The 23447-nt window shown below is 31.9% G+C and overlaps 1 protein-coding gene and 1 pseudogene across 12 annotated transcripts in view; both read left to right on the forward strand.

The window, feature by feature from the left end:
• Nucleotides 1–23447, forward strand: part of PCLO (piccolo presynaptic cytomatrix protein) — a 419413-nt gene that overhangs the window by 164513 nt on the left and 231453 nt on the right. The window lies entirely within an intron of this gene.
• Nucleotides 9826–9929, forward strand: LOC118144052 (small nucleolar RNA U3; annotated as a pseudogene).

Consider the following 23447-nt stretch of genomic DNA (forward strand, 5'->3'; position numbering starts at 1 on the left):
TACTCCAGCCTGGTGACAGAGTGAGACTCTATCTCAAAGAAAAGTCATGTATTCACTGTAACTCCCAAATATGCATATTTGTATCATATCTCTTTTCTTAGCTTCAGACCCATATATTCAATTACCTCAGCATCATCACTTGATATCTTAACCATTGCCTTTAAAATGTTGGAGGTTCAAATATTTTTTCTCCATATGTTTGCTATCTTGCTAAATAACCCAGTAATCCACCCAGATCCAAGCCAGTGATTACCGAGTAATCTTTACATTTCCCTTTTTCTCACTGCCCACATTCAGCCAAACATTAAAGTCTACTGGTTGTACTTCCTTTCTCAAATAACTTTTTTATTCTCATTGTTTTTTTCCTACTACTACCTTCAGTTTCTTACCTGGTCTACTGAACTTTGGTTTCTCACTTCAATCCATTTTTCACCTAAAGTGCTATTTTGAAAATGGTTATCTGTGAGGGGTTGGATATTCCATTTTCCGTGATGTGGTTATTATGTATCACATGCCTGTATCAACACATCTCATATACCCCATGAATATATATATACTTACTATGAACCCCCTAAAATAAAAAAAAGTAAAAAATAAAATAATTGTCTGATCAATTCATTTTCTGGCCAAAAACTGATAGCTTCTTAACCGCTTTAGTATTATGCTTAAAATCATGCAGCTTATAAGGCCCTTTGCCCAAGAGCCTCAGCCTCACAGTTTAGCCACCTGACATTTTTCTTTATTTAGTTCTCAGCTCTTACATCACTTCTTTGAGAAGACTTTCCTTTCCTGAATAACTAAGTTGCACCTCCCTTTCCAAAACACAGAGAACGCTTTCCTAATATTATTCAAAATTTTAATGAATTACTAATGTTGCTATTGTCTGTTTACCATTATCTCACTTAAACTCGGTCTGTTTGTTCACTATTGTATTGCCTAGCACATTAGGTAACCAATGTATTTATTGAATGATTAATATTTTCAAATATATTTGCTGTATTTTGATACTTTTTACATTTGTTTTATCTTATATTGAGTCTAAAATTATTGTTTAACTTCATGTAGTAAGACAAACTTTCTTTCATTCAAAAATTTTAACATTTAATTTATTTCAATATTTTAAATGCCCTAACTTCAAACTCTGTCTCCCAAGTTACTGATACGTTATTGTATCAACCCCATTTTCGAATTCTTTATCTACTTTATTTCTTCCTGATAGTTTTCGCTTATCATGACAAGACCTAGTCTATTATCAGTCTGAAATAGTGTTTTAAGTCTCATTTTAGTTTTCTGAAAATGATGGCTTCCAGCTTCATCCATGTCCTTAAATACTGAAAAGATGAGTGAATGAATGGATACATGAGATACGTGAATACATATCATTCATTTATTCAAAAATACTTTTGAATACAGGCATATCTTACAGATATTGTGGGTTTAGTTTCTCAACACCATAGTAAAGTGAATGTTCCAAAACAGTGAGTCACATCAATTTTTGGTTTCCTAGTGCATATAAAAGTAATTTTTAAACTATGCTATAGTCTATTAAGTGTGCAGTAACATTATGATGACTAAAAAAAAAATACAACATCCATGCCTTATTTTAAAAAGACTTTATTACTTAAAAATGGTCTCATTTTACTTCTTCTTAATTATTTCTACCATTTTTTCCTACAGTGAAAGAGAAAGTTAGACTAATTAAATAATACAGATAAAACTACTAATAAGTGGCAGAACCAGAATTCATATTCAGGGCTTTGTTGAAAAAAAAAGAAAAAAGGCCAAAGCCCTACTGTATTCCATATCTACTACTGATTATGAAACAAAACATGTCAGCCTAGTTCTTTGTGTTGCAGACTCATAGGAATGAAAATCCTGTAATTAAAAACATCCTTGTAGGCAAGGGCGGATCTTTCACATTTTTACATTCTATACAAATATATTGCATTTATTATATCTCTATGTAATTTTTGTTTTTGAGTAAGACATGTAAATGAATTTAGCCAATATAAGAAATTCTATATTGAGATATTAAATGGCTTATAATATTTAGAATTATAAAGGTACAATCTAGTGTGAGAGGGGAAGCTACATACTTTTAATAATATGTGATTAGAGTTGCATCTTGGGTGGGAAGATCAAATACCATGTTCAGTGACTCTAAACGTGGCTCTGACTGTGCCACACATGTATAGAGACAATACTGAGCACATATTGATTACCAAATATGTTGTTAAGTTTAGATATCTTTAATCATTTAAGTGGCCCTCAAACATATATAATATAGATGAATTGATTACCAGATGATTCTTATCCTATTTCAGGAAACATTTGAAAGTACTTTAAAATAATTCCTTGGTTAATGTACTTTAAAAAAGTAGCAGTAATACAAACGTCAGTAATCTGTAGGAATTCACAAAACATAAGGTATCAATTTTCTTTTCATTTACTTTAAGTTCTGGGATACATGTGAAGAACATGCAGGTTTGTTATATAGGTATACATGTGCCATAGTGGTTTGCTGTATCTTTCAACCCATCAGCTAGGTTTTAAGCCCCGCATGCATTAGGTATTTGTCCTAATATTACCCTTACCTTGCCCCACACCCCGCAACAGGCCCCGCTGTATGATGTTCTCCGCATGTTCTCACTCATAAATGGGAGTGGAACTATGAGGCATCAATTTTTAATGAAGTCTTATCAGGTACCCAGGCTTATCTGTCTAGTCTGATGACTATAAAATCCAGGATAGATAGATGTTCCATTATTACAACACACTATAATAAATCCTTTGAACAACTTTTGGTCATCAGCTCATCTTAAATAATGACTGTTTTATTTGACATTAATTGTGGAGACCAGCAGGCGCACAGAAAGTAGTCATTTGTCTTCCTCCCTCTCCGTAGATGAGTCTTGCTGATCTTTGAGGTAGACAAGGAGGATAAGACTACATCTTTCTTTGTAGTAGTCTATGGAACAAAGTCCACAGATACTAGGAGACACAGTTCTGATGATGTGGGACCAAGGTAATTAGTCAATCAGTTTAACATTGTTAGTCACTCAGGAAAATGGAAACAAGATATTTCTTTTAAGTAATAATTATCATTCTGTTTATGAAAAGGAATTCATGCAATGACTGTATTGAGATGAAGATGTTAAATCTTTCTTAAAATATGTTTTTCTGACATAGGCGAAAGAAGATATCTGAGTTCCTAAAACTTACAGTGCTGTGTCTCTTAAGCCTCTAATAGATTGTCATGTAATATGCAGTTTTCAAAAGTTTGTAGGATAATGCCATAAAATAGTTTAAAGTACCTATAGGACTATATAAGAAGCCTGACATAATTGCTTTGTGAAAGTAATTTAAGCAGATGTTGGTCCTGAGAATATTTTATATTTGCATTATGAAGTACTGCTCCTGGGAAAGGAGGCTAGAAGTTGTTCCATGGCAACATGATTATGGAGCCATGCAATTTATTGATCATTTGTTTTCATAATGAGTAGTATCTCCTTTGAATATGGCCAAATTATACTATAAAAGTTTAATTAAAATCACTTTATGATCCCACAGTGTTTAGAATTTACATATACCTCCTATTCTAGTGAATACCTTTGAAAGCTCTTCAAAAAGTTCCATTACAAATTTTATTTAAATATATTGTTATCTCAGCAATAAGGTAATAATGAACAAAGACTTTGATTTATAGGGTTCATGACAGTAAAAAGGAATAGTGGCCCCAAGATGTGAACAAATTGCCAGTTAATGAGTATTCATGGTATTAAATTTCAAATGCCCACTTATAAATATTTCATGACATATTTTTTTAGTTAATTAATTTATTTTTGAAATGGAGTTTCCCTCTGTTGCCTAGGCTGGAGTGCAGTAGTATAACAAGATATTAACTTCATATGATAAACATATATAAAATCAACATAAAGGGCATATGAATTCAATGATGTGGTGACAATACACATAGATAGATAGACAGACAGACAGATACTATAAATAGACACATAGAGATACAGAGATATATAGTTAGCTGGGGAAAAAAGGCCACAGCTAATTCACGTTTTATCCCCATTAGATAGAAATAATTTTTAGAACATTATTGTTTGTAATTATTTTTATGAATTACATTCTTGTTCATCAACATTTATTGAATAATTAAATGGAACAAAAAGTTACTACTTTTTACCGAACTTAGGGAAATACTACTTCTGGTCTATTAGCTCATTCTAAAATTAGTAAGCAAGAAATAAATGAATATCAATTTTGAGAAACTTAGAACAACTCATGCTTTGATAATTTTCTTTATTGTTATGGATATGTATGACATTGGGATTTATTTTACTTTCCTATTTTGCCATGATATTTTTCAAATAATGTTTTCCCAGTTTATATGCTATGATTAATTATATCAATGCTTCATGATTTTTCTCAGAGAACATAGTCACATGTAAGTATCTCTGGGGAGATAGCATATTTAGTCAATAACAACACCAACTGTGCAAACAGATCATACATTATTATACAAAATAAAGTCTTTGTTAAAGACATGATAGAGGACAAATTTTTTTCTATTTTTAGTCACTATGGATTTTTGTCAACAATCTTAGATGTGTAAATGACAAGTTCTACTTAATTATTTATTTGTCTATAACCAAACTCAAGCTCTGTGTTGAGTCCCATTCATTAACTTAGTAAAAAACTTGGTATGAATCAATTTAGAATCCTTCTAAGATAGGTCCCACTATGTACAAGATCCAGCTGGTATATAAAAGGTGAGTACATGGTGCTAATTAATTACCTGTCTGGTAATTAAATTATTGTCTATAAGATAAATATTGAAAAAATCCAACTTGTCCCTGGTCTTAGTCCACACATTATAGTAAGCCATCCCTTTTCCTGCTTCTATGGTTTAGTTAGTTTCGAAGGCCATAAAGGGGGCACAGAAATATTTCAGTTGCTTTGGTGTCATTCTAGGGAATGTAAAACTCTACTAGATACTCAGTGGCCCTGTATTCCTACACAGTGAAGTCATTGACTCTGGGTCTTGCCCTCAACTCCTACAACCTCTCTGGGGAGGATTTCTTCATGCCTACCTATTAAGGCATTTTCCTAGAAAGCCTAACTTAGGATCCCTTTCCCCTTTAATCTCACTATCTCATCATTCAATCCTAGGAAATCTTTTTCTAGTAAAGAGGAAATTATTTACTCTTAGGTCTTAATGTTTTCCCATCTGAGGTACTCCCTATGTGATGCTGCAGAAAATCAAAACATAATCTTAACAGTTTGAGGTTTGGGGAAAGAAGAATTTGAAAGATTACTACAAAGATTACTACATAACATAACTCTTCCTCATGGCATTCAACACAAAATAAGCTGTCTGATAGAAATAAAGGGAAAGGAGAAGGAAAATTTCACAAGAGAAATATATCAATTGATATTTCAAAAATAGCATCTCACTGTCTACAGAGATTATATATCTTATAACTTTATAAATGTTTTACCTATAACTTGTGGTATTAGTAGATATAAGAACATATTATGAAACTAAATACATTTAATTTTTACTTATTTAAAATTATATATGAAAAATATCTCAATATAAAATTGTTTGTCTTTTGAGAATGTCTTATTTTTATTTGAATAAATTATATTCAAATGAACATATTCAAATATATTCATTTGAATTAATTATATACTTTTAAGGAATTAGAAGTGATTCATATGATTATTATAATTTTCAAGTTCTCTAAAGCATTTTAAAATTGATTTGGTTTTACATTTTTTTCCTACCTCCAAAGAGTTAACAAAATGGTAGAACCTTTTTTAACTGGAAGTAATTGATCAAGAAATTCAAGTGTTTTCTTTTTAGTTCTCGTACTTCATTGGATTGCTTTCACCCTTAAAGGTTTTGCCTTTTCTGTAAAGAAGCATAAATGATTACTGCCTTTAACCAGATAGCAGTTAACAATAATCTCAATTTTTATATATTTTTTCCTTTAGAGAGATCTACATGTGGTCTAGAAATCTGCTCCTTGAGAAGTAAATGTTCTGAAAAGAAACCCTTGACTCAATCAAATAAGTGTTAGAAGTAGATTTGTGATGCCTCTAGAAATGTAATTTAAGAACTGTGGTAGTGAAAACAGGAAATACCTTCTGTATGTAATAATTGAAGAATGGTTAAATATTTTTATATTGTAATATGATATTACTATATTCAATGATAAAAGTAAATATATTTTTTAAAATAATATTGATTGTGTATATGTTATAAGGTTAAATGAAAATAGCAGAAAAATTTATATCACTTCTAAGTGAACATATAATTCCCCCTGCATAGATGATTGAGTGAATGAGTATTATATGATCTCAACTCTATTAGAATATAGAAAAATAGATTAGAATAATATGTAAAAAATGGTGTTTATATCTGATTACTTTTTCTTCTTTCTTGTATTATCTAAGTTTTCAATAATTATTATTTTCTACCTTTAAAACATCAGCTGGGGCCTGGCATGGGGTCCCATGCCAGTAATCCCAGCACTTTGGAGGCCAAGGTGAAAGAATGGCTTGAGTCAGGTGTTTAAGACCAGTATAGAAAACACAGTGAGACCTCATATCTACTAAAATTTCAAAAACTAAAATAAAGAAAAATTAGCTGGGCGTGGTGGCACATGCCTGTAGTTCCCATCTACTCTGGAAGCTGAGGTGGGAAGATCACTAGAATAAAGAGACCAGAATAACCTAAATGTTATATAAACCACTTGATAGTATAGAAAAAGTATATAAATGATGTATTCATGCCTATTCATTTTGTTTAGTTATAATAATCTAATTGGTTTAACTTAGGTGTTTGATAATATTCTATCTCCATGTTTTTAAACACTGTTCACAGTGTTAGCTACCGTTAACAAATAAGATATTACTGATTTTGCCTTTATTTTACTTTATTTTTCCCCTTTTAACTCTTATTCTGTGTTAACTAAGAACACCAATGTTTGTGAATGGGGAAGAACTAAGAACATGGGGAAAAATAAGATAGTTCAGATTTTCTACTTTTAATTTCATATCTAAGCATAAATCAATACTGATGGTTGGTTGGAACTGATAGATTCATATTTACTAAAAGCAAAACATATTTATGCAAAGTTCTTTGAATTAGGATTTTTTTCTGTGAAATTCTAGTATATTATTAAGCCTTTAGATCAAGTTTTATCTGTACGTTTGACTGCACAACTTAGTACTATTTAAAATTGCCCTTCAGGAGTCACTGCCTGATGCCAAAGTATTACCAGATTAACCAGAGTTCTATTCAACAAATGCAGTTGAATCTTCACAAACTTATTCTTGGCATACAATAGACTTTATAATATAAATCAAATAAATTAACCCTAAATTATTCATTATTTTTTTCTCCATGCACACAGTATTACCCATTTGTATCTGGCATATTATTGACAATTGTTTTGGTAAACGTTATGTTTATATTACTTCATTTAAGGCCCCCAAACACATGCTTTAAGTCTGTCATCTCCATTTTAGAAACTGAGAAGACTGATTTTCTAAAATTCAAATAACTGGAATCAAGAAATATGATGATTTTATTTTATGTCTTATCTATGCCACAGTATTAACTACTTTGTCTTAATGCTATTTGTAAAATCCAGCTAAAATGTTGGTATCATCAGATTTCCATCTGTTGAAATTGATTGATAGTTTAAACAGGTCCACAAATTATATCCATTATATGTTTCTACCATCTACCATGATTCATTCAGGTGTAAAATATATTTAATCTGAAGAAACGGGGTATGCTTTCCTTTATAAATATGTTTACCTGTTTTGGTATGAAAAATACATGTTTAATAAAGATTGTAAGAATGATTATTTTACTATTAAAGTCTTGCTTTGTCCTTGCAAATTTTCATTTGCCTCTATGAAATATCACAGGCTCATTTAATGGAATGAGACTCATTTCTAGATCTAATAAAATCCCTGGGTCATCAACAATTTTATTGCAATAATTTGATATAATATCCCATATCATTCCCTAAATTATGTGTTTATAAAGAATTATTCATTTTGAATTTGAAAATTATTAATATTCCTTCATCAACCTATCTCCATTTTAGACATAAAGACACTCACCTTTTAATTAAATGTACTTTTAATTTTATTTGTAAAACGTTTATATTTAAATCATTTGAATGAATTTATTCAGCAGATTGTGCATTTGTATAAATGAACAACACCAGAATTAGATCTGCTCTTAATACTAATAATATAAGGTGAAAAACAGGTAAATTTAAAAATGAAGTTATCTTAAATGAGTAACTGAAACATAAGAGAGTTAAGAGAATCCCTCTTCTGTGTGTCAGTGAAGCCCTTCATACTCAAATATAGTTCAGTCTTTAAGGAGTATAAATTGGTTTTCTATTTTAGAGCAAGCATATTTGGGCTTATAAAACAATTCTATTTTGTTAATTAAAAGATAGCATATTTCTAATTTGTTTGGTGCATATTTAAAAAATCTATTTGGGAAGAAAGGTGTTATAAATCATGTATGAATGAGGCCATCTGCAAAAAGATTCATTTAATGGCCATACCTTACTAAAACAGGTTTAAAAGCAAAAGCAACCTATAACCTATTTTCTGTTTCCAATGATCCTTTCATAATTATTGGATAATTCTGTTTTTTTCTCTTTCATCTTTCCTAAATGTAATCATAACCTCATTCATGACTTTTCTAAGTAACTATAAGAAAAATCTCATCAAATGCCTTACCCTAAATTTTAAAGTATTAGTAATCATGATATAAAAAGGCATGTGAGAAATAAGAAAACCTTTGATTCAACATTTATATATTTTATCTTTAAACGTTAACACTAAGATGAATATTTGTTTCTAAAATTAATAGATTTATTTAGATATACAAAAATTTTAAAAGTATGCATGAAAATAGACAATAGTATTATCTCTAATTTTTAATTACCTGGTTGAAATGTAGAGTGATTTCTAATTACATGTTGTGGACATACTGTGAGATATTTTTAATAAATAAAAAGTCTCAACTTTCAATCTTTACACATTCTTAAAAGATTTTTTTTAATTTTTTCTATTTGGCCTATAATAGTTTTACTCCTTAGGAATATGTGCAGCTTCAGATTCATGCCAATTTAATGCCACATGCATTGACAATTTTCATTCTTTATGTACTTCAAATGCTTTATGAATCTTTGGTAGACATCACAGAAAGCAAGTAGAAAAAGATATGGCCTTTTCTGTTCAGCATACGCCCTTGTTCAGCTAATCACCATTCACAAGATAATATTAAAAATATCAGTCCTAACCCCAGTTGGGCTAAATATTAAAACATATGGCTCCCCAATTAATTGGCTGCATGGGATAACTGCACTCCAGGTGCCTGTCACAGAACTATCCTGAATCAGCCTCAGGTCAAATTTTTCTAAAGCTTGGCCAAAATAAATACCATGGCAGTTTGCTTGAAGGATGTTCAGTTCATTCATTCTTTTGATCCTCTTAAATGTACTCTGGGACTAAAACAGAACATCAGAGAGCCTGTATACTATTATCTTGTCTGCCCTACCTCTGTGCCATTGTAATTGCTTTTCATGGACCGAGCTTTGGCACTATACCATTATCCTTTATTGAGGACATTTTCGGAAACATGGCCATGTATCAGTCAGTAGGTGTTCTCTCTGAGGATCTATTTCTAGTTTCATACCAACATTGGTTTGACTAAATAGTTTCAATCAGTTATTATAAGAAAAATAATCCTGTTTAGGAATGATTGGGAGATAGACTATACTTTCAGGGATCATTTCTATAGTGTGTTACTAGAGAAGTTTCTCTGAATGTGTAGAGCACCAGGAATGATTGGGAGATAAAATGGAAATAGTAATTGTAATATTTTTTCAACTTTATCAGTAAAAGCTATTTTGTTTCATTCTTGATTTTATGTAGCATTCTAAAGATATTTCTAATTTGACATACATTGCCTACTCAAGGATAGTTTTCAGATCAAAATCATGTAAAATAATACTCTTGTAAATAACTAGGTTCCTAGCTCAACTTGAGAAGTAGCAAGAAGTAGGCACAGGCCTTAATAAAAGATAAATTTTCACAGGGAGAGAGGAACCACTATTATGCCCAAATTAAGAGAAAACTGGCCTAAATTTTAGCTAAGTGAGCAAAGGATATGACAGAAAGCTGTGAAAAACAAACAAAATAACAAAACAAAACAGTTTTAAGGTCATAGTACTGGACCTTGTCATATGGTGAATGATGCACTTTTGTTCCTCAAGTTTGTTACAATAATGACAGTATCTCTGGTGTTTTACTAATTATAAATATATGTACATTTATAAGTAGCATATATATAAATATATACACATAAATATATAGATGTCTACATATAGAGAGATATCTATATATTTATGTGTATATTTTTATATATATGCTACTTATAAATGTACATATATTTATAATTAGTAAATATGTGTATAGACATGTCTATATATATAGACATCTATATATTTATGTGTGTAGAATATATATATAAAATTCTTTAAGTTCTGGGATACATGTGCAGAATGGTTAGACAGTGGATGCAACCCACGGACGGCGAGCAGAAGCGGGGTGTGGCGTTGCCTCACCCAGGAAGCACAAGGGGTCAGGGAACTCCCTTCTTTAGCCAAGCAAAGGAGAAAGCATTTTTCCTCCTTTTTTTTTTTTTTTTTTACACATGAATATTGTAGCAGATTTATTCATTTTTTTTTTTTAATTTTTATTGGATTTTAGGTTTTGGGGTACATGAGCAGAGCATGCAAGACAGTTGCGTAGGTACACACATGGCAGTGTGCTTTGCTTTTCTTCTCCCCTTCACCCACATTTGGCATTTCTCCCCAGGCTATCCCTCCCCACCTCCCCCTCCCACTGGCCCTCCCCTTTTCACCCCAATAGACCCCAGTGTTTAGTACTCCCCTTTCTGTGTCCATGTGTTGGGAAAACTGGCTAGCCATGTGCAGAAAGCAGAAACTGGACCCCTTCCTGACACCTTACACTAAAATTAACTCCAGATGGATTAAAGACTTTTCCTCCTTTTTAAATGAATTTTCTGCCTTCTATAACACACACTCACACACATACACACACACACACACACACACACACACACAGGCCACATTTGAAATAAGTTTAGGTGAATAGACAGTTTTTTTGACAATACCACAAGAGAATTAAAGTCTGTTTTTTAATAATTCCAGATAATAATTGTCAATGAAGGTAATGATTGAATCATTTAAACAAATATGTTCCTTGGAATCTTGCTACTTGAGAAGGGTACCATAAAAGCAAGTAACTCTTGGAAAGAGAAAGAAAATTTTTCACATTAAAAGTCAATCTTTGAAATGACTTGATTAGTGTAAGCATTGAGATTAATTTCTTCACATAACTAATTTGTATATATTTGTTATAAACATAGCTAGGTACTGTGATTGTCAATGGAAAATTATTCAAAAAAGCAGCAGTTCTTTTTCTATTTTCTCCTAGCTAGGATTTGAATCTAGCAACCTTTTAAAAAATATAGTTAAATCCCAACAGAATGCCAAATGAAGCTGAATCCAGCTCTTTCTCAAGGTGTCAGTTTTTCTAATTTATTTTTCTACTAGCTGCCAGAATATATTCATGTTTTAAGGTAGCACTATTCAGTCTAGGATGATAACATCTTCACTTGTTCTTAGAATTGCTGACTTGTTCTTAAAATTGCTGAGATTATCCTGACTTTCACACAGAATGTAAAAGAATATACAACTCAAATACATTTGGAAAAAATGTTTTTTTTGAAATAAGCATTGCTTATATCCTTAGAAATGCTGTTTTCTTCTTTCATTTTTCTGTCTTATCCAAGTCTTCATTCCCACCTGCTAACGTGATGAGACATTTTATAAACTTTAGTGTTGTAAATAATTATATAATATATACATACGTAAATATAAATCAATGTGGAAACTTACCATTTTGGCTAATCATAAAATATAATTTTAGCTAGATCTATAATATTTATGCTAAGGCCATTTGTATATTACAATAAAATGTTAACATACATAACATTCCTTTTCCTAAATTTCTAATTCTTAACAAATAAACTGAATGTACAATAAGTATTATAATAAACTAAATACTAGCTATAATATTGCTTATATGAAGTATATTTTATTAAATAAAACCAGAGGAAACATATAGAGATATTTTTTAAACTTTGCACATTTCTTAATTGTCGTAGAAAGATACTTTTTCTAAACTGGATAGAGTGCTAATTATAAGTATAGAATAAACTGAAAAAAAAATGAATTTAGGATTGATTACCCTAAAACTTAAAACAAAATGAATATAAAATATTATGATTAATAAATTATATATTTATAAAAGGTAATTCTTTGTACTCAATGTTAATAAAGAGTAATTATAGCTTCATTTAAGATTATGTTTTAAAAATATCATTGAAAACAATTTTAAAATACTTTAAATTTACAGACTGCTTTACAGTTTACCAAGTAACTTTTCCCTCATTATTTTTCATAATAAATCAGTGAATTAGAGTAGATTTTAATTTAATTTTCCCAGTTTCACAGATGAGAAAATTAAAATATAGATTAAAAACTTCACATATAATAAAATTGCATTTAAAATTGTATTATTTCCTTAACATTTTATATCTGAGCACCTCACTATGGGATCATAAGGATTATTTGTAGATTCTAACCCCATAACAATGCAGACAATAAATATTCTGAATTTCATAAATTGTACCAGAATATCAGTAATTTAAAATATGACCAAAATGTTGCATGTCCTAACTCATATATTGGAATTACTTTTACCATAAAAGTAGTGTACATCTCAGTGCTAAATAGCCAGTTTACCTTAATATACATTTATATTTGACATTTGAATCTAAATGTAAAATTTGTGATTACTTTTTTTAAAAAAAATCAGTAAAGTTTAATATATAAAGGTCTGTTTTTTATTTTGAATCACAAAATATAGGGAGTATTCTAGGAGATGAGGGAAAGCAAAGGCTTACTTATTGCGCACCCTCTAATGTTTCAGTCACAGCTCCCCTTCTTTGCACATTTTCCTGTGTTTATAATAAATGCCCTGTCAAGCTTCCGTTTAGCGTGCTCTGCTTTGACTGGTTAACACTAATTCTTTATGGATCAGCTTAGTGGTCACTTCCTTCTGAAAAGCCTTCCCTGAGTCTCCTCCCCCGCTCTATGAGTTGCATCTTCCTTGAGTTTCCAGAGCATTTGCTGCTAACTTTTGTTATAAATATAGTGAGACAATTTATGTTTTCTTTTTCTCTGCTAGGCCTTGGGGCTGCTGTGATAAGCAACAATGCTTTTAATCTCTTTATTAACATAACCTGATACAGTGTCTGGTGAAAATATGTGGAATAATAAATTAATTGAATGAATTATACAGTGTGATATTTCAGTAGCTTCTTCAGGAATAAAGATCCCTACAATAGTTTCTAAATATGCATTAATATATGGAGCATACAGAACATTCTCATTGCTTGCTTACTTTTAACCAATCTTTCCCTTTGAAAAAGTGGAGAAGAAAGATAGGAATAAGTATTAAGCCTCATTCTACAATAACTACTCTGTATAGTGTGATTATTTAATATTCTATAAGAAAAAATAACACCTAAAAATAAACTTCTACTTCAAAATCCTATGATGTTCAAGGCAATATTCTGACATGAAGCTTGAGTTTTAATCTAGGACTTCTTTTCATTTACATGTTTAGATGCGTATCCTTATTACATAAAGATGAAGCAATGTAATATCCATCATAACTCAGTTTTTTAGATACAGGCACATACCTAAATTACGAGTAAAACAATTGTTTATAGTCAATTATGCAGACCACCTGAGAAAAAACAATTATTGCAAATATGACAGAAACAAAATGAAGAGTTAAGACAGACATATTAATATGTAGAGTACTCAGTGCCATTATAGAAAGATGTCTGCCAACCTTTTTGACATATATGTCACTTAGTCTCATTACTATATTTGGTGATATTGCCTATCGCTCTCTTGAAATTCTCATCTTTCTTCACTCAGGTTTACTAAAAACTATCGGTTTTCCTTACACTTTTTGAATGATCCTGTTTAATATGCTTTGCTAATTTCTTGTTGAATGAAGCTATTCTTCAAGATCTGCCTGCTGTCCTCTTCTTTTTCATATAATCTCTGGGAAATTCTACCTCTAACTCTGGTCTAAGTACCTATGTATTCTTTAAGATCTGAATCTGTAGGTATAGACTCATCTCTGAGATCTACTTACTAACTTTTGCTATTGAGCAGGATATTACTTTTTAGTTTCTATGTTTGAGTTTCTTCATCTGTATAATGAACATAATTATAGAAACTCCTAAGATTGGTACGAGGATTCAATAAGATAAGCATATTTACAGGGTCCTGAAGCTCAACATTCTCTAGCCTTCCCCTAGAACCTATTCCTCCTCTATTTTTAAATCATCATGTTCTCTATAAATTAGGACAGTTTTTTTTCTTGGCAATGTCAGTTTCCTCATTCAGTTCTTCTGCTGCTGCCATAGTCATCTATACAAGCTTTTAACCTCTGCAGTGCATCTGTCATTCCTTCAGGGTAAACTTGTCCTCTTCAAATGCTAGTAGCCTAGGGAGGAAGTTCCATGCTAAATGGAAACCAGCTATGTGTTAAAAATGGGAATTTACTTTATAGTTCTATTTTTCAGCCAAGCCCACTGAGCATAATCAAAGGCTTGGAAAGCACTGTCAATTTTTTTTTTAGAGTACATTTCTTTATCATATTCTTTCCAAGGTGACAGGTTCAATCATGCCACTTTCTAACTCAAAAATCTTTATTTGACTCAGCTGAACATTTCAGGCAGTGAGACTCCAGCTGACTTCCCCCATGGAGCAATTTTATCTCATATGTTCCAGGAGCTTCAGAGCACTATTTATTCCCGGTGACAACATTCCTGCAGTGGTGTTGACAGCAACATGGACAGGTGTGAAAATAAAGCATTCCACATGTTTCTGGCAAAACTTTCCTCTTTCTGTGTCTTGGCTCCTCCTCTTCTCCCTTGACTCATTCCAGGCTTCACATACTTACTTTTCAGGAAACGCTGAGCAGGTGTGAGGACATGGCAGAAGTGAGAGTCTAGGTAACGATAGTCGATTAGGATGTCTCAGGTATCTTGAGGTTACTGAGGCAAACAAAATGGACTGTGTTCTAGGGCCAGTCCCAGTGGTCTTTCTAGTGAATGATAGTTGTAAGGATGTGAGGCCTGGGACTTGGTTGTTAGGATCCATCAGTAAATATCTCTTGTTCTTTAGCATTTAAAGAAATTAGGAGAGTTTTTAATTGAACTCAGGCCCTTTATTCAAATTTGGGTTTATATGAACTAGTATTCACTATCAGTTATGTATCCATTAAACTATACTGTTGTTCTAAAATTACTAATGGTAATATATTTGTTGCCTAAGACACACTATCTTTGCCAATGTGACTTTCCAGATGATCCAGTCTCCCTTTCTCAGTTCCAAATCACTGCTTCCCATCCTTACTGGCTAAGACCAGAGAGAAACAACACACCTGAAAGTTAAATCTATTTGAAATATCTATACATTTGACCCAGCAATCCCATTACTTGGGTGTATATCCAAAGGATTATAAATCATTCTACCAGAAGGACACATGCACACAAATGTTCCTTGCAGCACTGTTTACAATAGCAAAGACCTGGAACCAACCCAACTGCCCATCTATGATAGACTGGACAGGGAAAATATGGCACATATACACCATGGAATACTATGCAGCCATAAGAAACGATGAGTTCGTGTCCTTTGTAGGGCCATGGATGAACGTGGAAACCATAATTCTCAGCAAACTGACACAAGAACAGAAAATCAAACACCGCATGTTCTCACTCATAGGCGGGTGTTGAACAATGAGAACACATGGACACAGGGAGTGGAGCATCACACACTGGGGTCTGTAGGGGGAAAATAGGGGAGGGACAGCAGGGGGTGGGGAGTTGGGGAGAGATAGCATTGGGAGAAATGCCAGATATAGGTGATGGGGAGGAAGGCAGTACATCACACTGCCATGTGTGTACCTATGCAATGATCTTGCATGTTCTTCACATGTACCCCAAAACCTAAAATGCAATAAATAATTGTTGAAAAAAAATTTAAATAATAATAATTTTTAAAAAAAAGAAATATCTATACTTTCTCAGATTCCTTCAGTGGCTAAGGAGTCCTCAGCTTTACATGACCGCATCTACCTATTTGCTGAGAGAAACATTATGCTTGCAAATATACTGAGCAAAAGATTGGATTCTGAATGTTCAGAATATATAGTACACATTATTGGCATACTGTTAGGTACCAGATAGCAAAGCAAATAAATAATAAATATTTTATCTATATAATTAAGCAAACTACTTTAAACTTCTTACTGCTTCTCTGAATTTACATTTTGATGTATGTTTGTACAGCTGTATTTACAATATTCTTCTAATTGAAGAATCATTAAAGCATTCATATGATTGGTTATTGTATCATCAATAAAAATCATGTTCTCAAAAATATTTAGTGGCATCAGAAAATAGAATCTAATTTTCAATGATAGTTTCGAATTTTTCAGATTTTACCATAAACGGGCAGTACTTCTAAGTTATTTATTTATTTGTATGTTTTTGAAGAAATGCAAATCAATTTCAGGCTCAATATGTGAGACTTGCAATTCTAAAGTCTATAAACAGTTACAGGAAAAGGAATAACTTCAATAAATGACTAGCTTTAAAACATATGCCAACAATAATGCCTTAACTGAGGAGCTAAGTCTTTCTTAAATATTGATTTAAAATTGGACTTTTTTCTATCCCTGCCAATTTCAGCCTAAATTCTATAACTGATCTTTATCTTCTATATATGAATTATACATTGTTTTCATTCCCCACCTAGCTTCTTACTTGTTTCTATTATCTTAGACGAAGAAAGATACTCATTGTGTGTGTGTGTGTGTGTGTGTGTGTGTGTGTGTGTGTGTGTGTGTCTTATTCCTGGATCTTTGGTTTATTTTTCTTTGCTTTCCAAATCCAGCTGGTCTGCCATGGCTCATAACAAATTTCACTCCATCATTAAGGTTTCCCTGGTGACTTTGGGCAATTAGTTGCCTATTTCTGATTCTGATTTGATCATTCTTACCTTAATTGCATTGTTTGACTAAATGAGAATGTATACGTGAATATATATGTATATGTTATATATTCATGCATATAATATAAATGAATATATATTCATTGTATTTTTGCTTATTCCTATATAATTACTTTGATTCTTCTAAGAGCAACAATTATATATATAGCACTTAGAACAATAGTAGTATCATAGAAATTATATAATAATTATCTTATGAATGGATTTAAACAACTTCAAAGTCTCACAAAGATTTCTTAATACTTACTAGCAATTGGATGTCAAACAAAAGAGGAGGCATTTTAAAAATGAACTATCCAAATTTTTTAAAATTCTATCTTCCTGTTTGAATATTTAACAATTATATTCTCTTTTTAACAATCAGCCTCATATTAAGTGAGTGATCTGTAATTGCCCAGATTGTAGGATCTTTAGTATATATATTTTTTAATTTAAAACTTACCTGGTGAAGAGAGTATATGTTGGTGGCTCATAACCTGGGTTTCACACAAGCGTTTTTTTTTGGGGGGGGGGTCTCTCTAATATTAAAAAAAATGACTTAGATGAGTCATGAACTCTCACTTCTCATCATACCTACATTTAACTATGGTCTTATATATTTATGTTTATCTATTATTAGATAACATTTGCAAATGGCATTATAAGTTTAATTTTAGGAAATACTTTGATTTTAAAAAATATATATGAAAAATGATGCTCTATGATTCTGACTCTAAAATCACAAAATAGTGAGGTCTCCAAACACATAGGGTAAAAATAAACCCCAAATGTCATACTGATAGACATAATATTTAGGACAGTAGTTAACTCAAGAATATAAAGGAATGAATTTTAAAGAAGCTTCAAATGTAATGATCATATTTCATTAATAGGATCAGTGGCCCATGGGTATTCATTGCAAAGTTATTCTTTGTGCCCACACGTGTTTGATAGATGAATTTTGTACCCAAGCAATGTCTAGTGAAAAAATACAAAAAGGAAAAAAAGCACAGAACTATTTATATGTTGTACCAAAATATACAGAAGTAAATAATATATAAAGTATTTAATATCTACTATTAAAACCATAGCAGGGAACAAAGATCTAACAAAACAAAAATTAAAATAGTGGTTATTCTTAGAGGGCATATGATAAGATGTTATTGAAAACAGCACCTCGGTGTCTCAGACCAATTAGATAATATTGGCAATGTTCTGTTTTTTAAGTGGATAATGAATGACTGGACATTTATCTCCTTTAAATTTTTTTTTGAATTTTTATTTTATATTTAATTTACACATGATAATTTTAGACTAAGTGTGGTGGCTCACACCCACAATCTCAGAACTTTCAGAGGCCAAGGCAGGAAGATGGCTTGACCCCAGGAGTTCGAGACCAAGCAACATAGTGAAACCCTGTCTCTACAAAAATGATAAAAATGTTTGAGAAAGAAAAAATAAACAACAACTATAATGTATATGTTTATTCGGTAGAATATGACGTTTCAATAGATGTAAACATGATGGAATGATCAAATTAGGCTAATTAACATACCGGTCACCTCACATATCATGAATTATGCTGATGACTGAAATAGCTCACCATTTTTTAAAAAAAAAAACAAAACCTTTGAAGTTATTCTTTAAGCGTGTCGCACTGACCTGAAAAGTAAAATCGCTTTCTTTGCCATGCAACTTAATATCCAAAATAGTTTGTTAGAATTACTTTGCACACACACCAACAATCATGGATAAAAGTGTAAAAAATTATCCCTTGAATAACAAGTTGACTCAACCTGACTGTATCACTTAGATATTAATCAGAAAAGCCGAATGACTAGGAAGTTTAAAATATATGTAATAAGAGATTTGCTCTAGGAATTTGTTCATCCATAGTTGTGAAAGCTGGTTAAGTGATTGCTGAAAGACTGCTGGAGGTTAAGTCTAAACGCCATGCAGAGGAAAGAAAGAGAATTAAAGTAAGGGGAGAGGAAGAATAAGCTAGAACCCATGAGGACAGGTCAGAATGCCTGTCCCTTCTCACTACCTCCAAGCTAAATACCTATGGACAAGCTGAAAGACAATCTAGAGGAAAATAGATCAGCTGCATTCCTGTTTCCTATCCCAAGCCAAACAATAAGTGACAACATGGGCAACTTAAAATAGCACCTAGTGACCCTGCTCAGATATTCTGTGTATACAAAACCAAATATGGCTACTGCTTTGCTTCTACTGCCTGCCAAATCTTATACATAATATTTCCTGTGATGAAGTGTATTAGACGGTTTCACACTCGTATAAAGAACTGTCTGAGGCTGTGTAATTTATAAAGAAAAGAAGTTTAATTGACTCACAGTTCTACCTGGCTGGGAAGGCCTCAGGAAACTTAAAATCATGGCAAAAGGCAAAGGAGAATTAAGTACCTTCTTCACAAGGTGGCAGGATAGAGAAAGTGTAGGGGAAACTGCCACATTTAAACAGTCAGATCTCATGAGAACTTCATCACTAGCACAAGAACCCTGGAGGAAACTGCCCCCATGATCCAATCACTTCCTACCAAGTCCCTCCCTCTGCACTTGGGAATTCCATTTAGAAATGAGAGTTGAGTGGGGACACAGAGCCAAACAATATTATACACTATAATGGGAAACTTTCAGGGAAGATGATTCTGGGAAATGTAGTTCAACCTAGACAAGTTTACACCTTGCGAAATCGACATACTGATTCTTCCCTGTAAGAAGAACTTCAGTATTGCATGTGTTCTACCACATCACCGGAGGGCTTAACACCTCACCAGTCTCTACTGCCACCTAGATCCATTCTGCACTATCCAGCCAGTCTGGTGCAACCCACCCACCTATGCATTTCAGACTCCCTATTCTGTGAAATTATTCTGTCTTTAAATATTATATCCACAATGATGCTTAAATTTATAAGTGAGGGAATTGATATTTATCTTGTAATGTGTTTTACAAATTTCATTTGGCTGCAGTATGTTCTAACTGATCTGTCTTCCAAATGCATATTGATTTGTAATCTTAACAAATATGATATTTCCCTATGATAAAGTGCATTCTATCTTTTAAATAAATTTTATTTTAAAATTCAGTTATTCATTGTTTGTAGTGTTGACTAGTGACTAACTTAGAATTAGAATTTTTTTTGCTTTGATGTAATTATTTACACATGCAAAATCAATATACAGATCTTATAATAAAGATATACCAAAATATGCCTCTATAAAAGCAGAGAAATGAGAAATGATTACATTTTAAAAATTAACTTGACATGCATACAACATAAATGATTATTTTTAAAACTGTTGATTATTTTTATACCACACTTATCATACATAAACAGCTATCAACCTAAAACTTAGTGCATTAGAAAAATTAATCACAAAAAAATGCCATGAACCCAGAGATAAGCCTTTCTTCTAAGTCTTATATTTTTGCTTTAGTACAGTTAGCTAAAATCAATGCAGTAAGTTGTTGATTTCCCATAAATTTAGTGCATCATTGGTTACCAGTGAGAAATCAACTGTGCCCTTGGAATTGTCCTTTATATGCACTGGTAGGTGATTAATCTAATGAATCTGATTAAACTCAAACCAGGTAGACTACTTGGTTGAAGAATTTTAATGAGCTCACCCTTTCTCTTCCTACCGGCCTCTATCTAGATAGAAAGACAGATTGACAGACAGGAAAACATTACAGGGGAAAGGAATACTATTTAATTATCTATAAAAATAAAGATGTATAAACGTGTGTGTGCGTATTCAGAAAATTCAGATACATTCAGAACATTATATATAACTAGATATAGATAGATCCATAAATATACATAATGGTTTGAATGTCTGTATCCCCCTAAAATCATATAATGAAATCCTAATCCCCACGGTGAAATATTAGGGGGTGGAACCTTTTGGGAGGTGATTAGGTCATGAGGGTAGAGTCCTCATGAATATGATTAACGCCGTTATACAAGAGGCCTGAGGAAGTTCACTCAACTTTTCCACTATTTGAGGACACAGCCAGAACACAACATCTATGAACCAGAAGTAGGCCCTCAGCAGACACCAAGTCAACACCTTGATCTTGGGCTTCCTAACCACTGAAACTATGAGAAATAAATTTCTGTTGTTTATAAGCTACTCAGTTAATGATATTGTCATAGTAGCCTGTGAGGACTAGGACAATATATATACTTGATACATATATATATTTATAAGACATATGTATCTTTATGTATTTGTGTAACATATGTATTTATAAGATATAAATATCTTTTTTTTTTTTGAGATAGTGTCTTGCTCTGTCACACAGGCTGGAGTGTAGTGGCATGATCTCATTGTGATCTCCACCTCCTGGGTTCAAGTGATTCTCCTGCCTCGACTTCCCAAGTAACTGAGATTTCAGGTGCCCATCACCACACCCGAATAATTTTGTACTTTTAGTAGAAATAGGTTATCACTGGGTTGGCCAGGCTTGTCTTGAACCTCGGACCTCAAGTGATCTACCCATTTCTGTCTCCCAAAGTACTGGGATTACAGATGTGAGCCACTGCACCCAGCCATATATATCTTTTTAAAAGAAAACTAAGCATATGATTTTCTTCAGATAGTTCTGTCAAAATTGTATTAATGTAATAATTCACAGATATTTAATATGTTTTCATTTATATGTTATTTATGTAATAGTATTTAAAACATCAAAAATTCAGAAATTGTTAGTTTCAGGAAAAAAAATATATAAATTATGATGAGAAAGCAACCAGAAACATGATTCTGGTTTAGTCAAAACTGACACAAAAAAAGCATTAATCAAGAGTATGAAATCATATTCTAAATGTAGTTTTAATATCTGGTTGTAATATACATAATTTTAGTTTGCATGTTGATATTTATGAAAATACCTGTTAATGTATTTTACATTAAACAGAAACCTACATTGCAAGTTTTTTTTTTTTAATATGACTTCTGCTGAATGCAAGGAGTCAAGTTTCTAATGAGGAAAACAAAGAGACTTCATTTGGTATATGGGAATGTGAGGTCCTGCAGAAATAAACATGTACATATGGGTTGGGAAGGGACATAACCACTAATCAACTTAGACCAAGGAATGATAACTCCACTACAAGTTTCTAACAGTATCCTGTATTATTAATTTATATTCTTCACTTTGAGTAATTCCCCTGGAAATCAATATTTATGTTGACTATTTTTATATTTCAAAACTGTGTTCATATACATATTTATGTTCTAATACAGCTTGATATGATCTTATGTCTATATGTGAGGAAGAACCTTAATCATTCAATTATGTATTTTGAACAGGAATAATTCTGGTATCAGTGGTTGTAAAAGAAACAAAATATGACTGAAGCTACACATCCTAGGTAAAAGATGGTAATGATAAAGGGACTTGACACATATTTCATTTATTTTTACAAGGGACAGAGTAAGCATAAAATGAGGACAAATACATCATTATGTGCACTTACAAATGAAGTCTCGGGAATAATCATAGATTTCTAATGTCCTTATCTTGTAATCTGAACAATTGATTGTGTAGTCTGGAAAAAGAATGTGTCAATTGTGAATTCAGTCCTTCTCCCTTTTATAGATAACATAAAGGGAATGAATTTATGACTAAACAACCCAATTATCAGAATGTCACTTTGAATTATAAGAATCATGGATCTGAGTTGAATAGAACACCATATTGTCAAGATTATAAATAACATTGATAAAAATGAAAAGTTACAGGTAACATTGCTCCCCAATTGGTATATTTGTCCATGAATATAAGGGTGAATTCTAAGCAGTTTATTAGTGTAATTATTTCTCTGCTTAAGTGATATTCTGAATGATAAAAAAATAATAGATAAACAAAAATGTGTAAAATTTTTGTTGAATCAAAATCTTCATAATGGGCAGGAAACTTGATGTTATAGTACCAATCTCCTTGATTGCTTGGATTCCTTTACAAATTTTTGAAAAATGACCTACCTAGTCTTTAACTAAATATTTCCATGGATAAAACAATATGTTTCCTAATTAGCTCACCAGATCTTTAATGAAATTTAATTTTAAAGTACTGTTTACAAGATTTCTCCAGTACAAATATGAATGCTCATGTAGGTTTTGTGACCATC

Source organism: Callithrix jacchus, chromosome 11 (genome assembly GCF_049354715.1).
Source record: "Callithrix jacchus isolate 240 chromosome 11, calJac240_pri, whole genome shotgun sequence".
Taxonomy (NCBI): Eukaryota; Metazoa; Chordata; class Mammalia; order Primates; family Cebidae; genus Callithrix; species Callithrix jacchus.